Genomic DNA, 3714 nt, shown 5'->3' with positions numbered 1-3714 from the left:
ACCTGGCAATGGAAATCAAATTACATACTGTGAATACAACTTTTTAAAATATCAATATGTTACTTTGTATTCTATTCAATTCATTTCATTTAGCAATTCAATATTGAGATGTGTCTCAACTTTTGAATAAAAATGAGTAAATATAGGGAATAAGTGCAAAAATACAATCTCTCTCTCTCTCTCTTCCTCTCTCTCTCTCTCTCTTCTCTCTCTCTCCAGATATTATTGTGCGAAAATGTTGCATTTATTGGTGCTATCATTACTCTCTCTCTCTCCTCTCTCTCTCTCTCTCTCTCTCTCTCTCTGATTTCTTTGTCTCAGCAAAGATCAAATTAACTATATATCTCAAGGCATCTTCTGGTAATAAAATATATCTCTCTTTGTCTCTGAAAAGTTTCATTTAACTCTCTCTCTCTCTCTCTCTCTCTCCTTCTCTCTCTCTCTCTCTCTCGGAAGCTCCTAGGCTACGTACATACCGGACCTAATTCCCGGGAGTGCTCCTTGCCTGGAAATAGCGTGAAATGGAATGTTATTTACACCAATATACCTACCACCCGTCATGAACCAATTCCGTCTCTTGACACCAACTTGAACCATTCAAGTGTGCAGGACGCCCAGGTAACGAACCAGCATCCTTCAACACAGATCTGCTCTGACAGGAGATGACGGTTTCGATAAAATCTCTCTCTCTCTCTCTCTCTAGCAAGTTCCAAGTAACTATATATCTAAGAATTTTCTGGGTCTCGGGCTAGTTCCAAGTAACTAGTCATAATCTGGTAGTAAAATCTCTCTCTCTCTCTCTCTCTCTCTCTCTCTCTCCCCAAGGATTTCACTGTCCTTGTCTCTGGCAAGTTCCAATTAACTATATCTCTGGCATTTTCTGGTAATAAAATCTCTCTCTCTCTCTTTCTCCCTTTCCTGGGATTTCTTTGTCTCTGGCAAGTTATAATTAACTAAATACCTGGGGATCTCTCTCTCTCTCTCTCTCTCTCTCTCTCTCTCTCTCCAGGGATTTCTTTGTCTCTACCAAGTTATAATTAACTAAATACCTGGGATCTCTCTCTCTCTCTCTCTCTCTCTCTCTCTCTCTCTCTCTGGCAAGTTCCAATCCACTATATATTTAGGCATATTTTGGTAATATCTCTCTCTCTCTCTCTCTCTCTCCTCTCTCTCTCTCTCTGGCAAGTTCCACTTAACTATATCTCTAGGCATATTCTGGTAATAAAATTCTCTCTCTCTCTCTCTCTCTTCTCTCTCTACTCTCTCTCTCTCTCTCTCCAGGGATTTCTCTGTCTCTACCAAGTTATAATTAACTAAATACCTGGATCTCTCTCTCTCTCTCTCTGGCAAGTTCCAATCCAATATAATCTAGGCATATTTTGGTAATCTCTCTCTCTCTCTCCTCTCTCTCCTCTCTCTCTCTCTCTAAGGATTTTCCTTTGTGTCTGGCAAGTTATAATTAACTAAATCCTGGGCCCTCTCTCTCTCTCTCTCTCTCTCTCTCTCTCTCTCTCTCTCTCTCACTGAATTAATTTATCACATGTATATACATTATGATCATTTCGGTTCTGTTATCAAGAGAAACTAGGAACAGCAAATAAGAAAAATCCTTCGTAATTTCAAAGTCAAATCCACTTTTATGTAGCTGATTTAATGCAAACTTTATACAATATGACTAACCCACTAAGACAAGTAACAGGAATAAAGTGTCAATGGGGTGGAGAGAGAGAGAGAGTCCCCCCACAGTTATTTCGTTGTTGAATAGTGATTAGGCCTATGCATTTAAAAAATTATTCATGAAATGTTATACATTAAATAAATTTACTACGAAATGAAATAGATACAGTATACACACAAGTTTATATTCATATACACACACAAACACACCACACACACACACACACACACACATTATATATATATATATATATATTATATATATATATATATATATATGAGGGGTAGATGGAGATGGTTTTGATCTACATGCTGACTATGAAGCGTGAAGTTGAAGATAATGAATGAATAGGTATTGTTTCAAAAGCTCAAGATAGGGACGACTGTCAAAATCTAACTGAGGCCCTTTTCATCGATACATACATACATACATGCATACATAACAGAGCGCCTGAACATTTGACAAGCGCCCAACTGAAAGGGGATATCAATACCATTACACAAGCAATGTTGAAATGCTGTCATTGACAGCGTTGCTAGAGCAGCTGTGACATCTAATTAACTGCCCCATTATACATTATACATTCAGAGAACGCGAGGCCAGGTGGCACATAGCGCAAACATCCTTTGTTCTACACCAAGTGCAAAAGTAAGGATCATCTCCCGGGAAAAAAAAAAAAAAAAAAAAAAAAAAAAAAAAAAAAAAACTGGAATCTTGCAATTCTGTTCTTTGTCCCTGTTCTGGCAGATTGTATTAATGCTTAAGATGAGAAATTGACGAACGAGGAAATAAGGTTTTTACAGATACAGTATTCTAGAAGTTTTATTCCCGTTGTGAGCAGGTTGTGGAATGACCTTCGTAATCGGGTAGTTGAGTCGGCAGAACTTCAAAAGTTCGAACTTGCAACAAATGTTTTTAAGTTGAACAGGTTTGATATGTCTCTTTTAAAAAGAAAAAGTTTATATATGAGATATGCTTTAATGTTGTGACCGTTATTAAAATATTTTATTTTAATTGTTCATTAATTCTCATATAGTTTAGTTATTTCCTTATTTTCTTTCCTGACTGGCTAATTTTACACTGTTGGAGCCATTGGGCTTAAAGCATCCTGCTTTTTCAATAAAGATTTTAGCTTAGCTAATAATAATAATAATAATAATAATAATAATAATAATAATAATAATAATAATAATAAATGAGAAAAAGATGAGTTTAATTCATATGAACTGGTAAAGACTCGCAAAGCTGGCATACATTCGGCAATGTATAAATGATTTATGAAACTAACCCAAAGGTTAGAAGTGAATAGATAAAAAGAGAACTATGGTAAATAAAAAAAAAAAGTGGATAATTAGGTGTAATGAAGAAAGCAGGTTGATGAAAAGAACGAAAGAAATAAATGTTTCCCTACGAATAAAATGAGGAACTGATACAGCAAGCAATCGGAGTATTACAAAGGAAATATAGTTAAAGTTAATGTCAGTATTGTAATTATAACTGGGTAAATGATAAAGTCTATACGCTCAGTGTACAAGAAATCAAGCTAGACATATCTTATCTTCAGGCATTTTTTATTTCTACGCCGTATTATTTAACAATTACTTTATCCTTAGAACATGAATCTTTAAAGAATAGGATGCATGAAGCAAAATGAACTAGGAGCCTTAAACAAAAAAGTCTTATTTAACAATTAGTTATGCTAATTAAAGTAGTCTTTAAAGAATAGAATATATGAAACCACATGAATTGACCATTACTCGAAAAAAAATAATCGCAACACCCCAAACAAACTTATGCGATGAAGAAGAAGTGATAGAATTTCAAGCCGAAAGTGAATGAATGGATTATAGTCGCCGCAGAGATTCCAGGCGAAATAAGCCCCACCTCCCTGATGACGTCATAGCCAATCATGTTGTCTCCCACATCAACAGCAGCTATGACGTCCTCATGGGTAGGACTTATTTGCCTGGAATCTTTGCGGCGACTATAAACGAGCTGAATAACAAAACATCATTGGAGCAGTGGATTCGAGAAGA

Source organism: Palaemon carinicauda, chromosome 15 (genome assembly GCF_036898095.1).
Source record: "Palaemon carinicauda isolate YSFRI2023 chromosome 15, ASM3689809v2, whole genome shotgun sequence".
Classification (NCBI taxonomy): domain Eukaryota; kingdom Metazoa; phylum Arthropoda; class Malacostraca; order Decapoda; family Palaemonidae; genus Palaemon; species Palaemon carinicauda.
Note: the sequence above shows the minus strand (reverse complement) of the source record.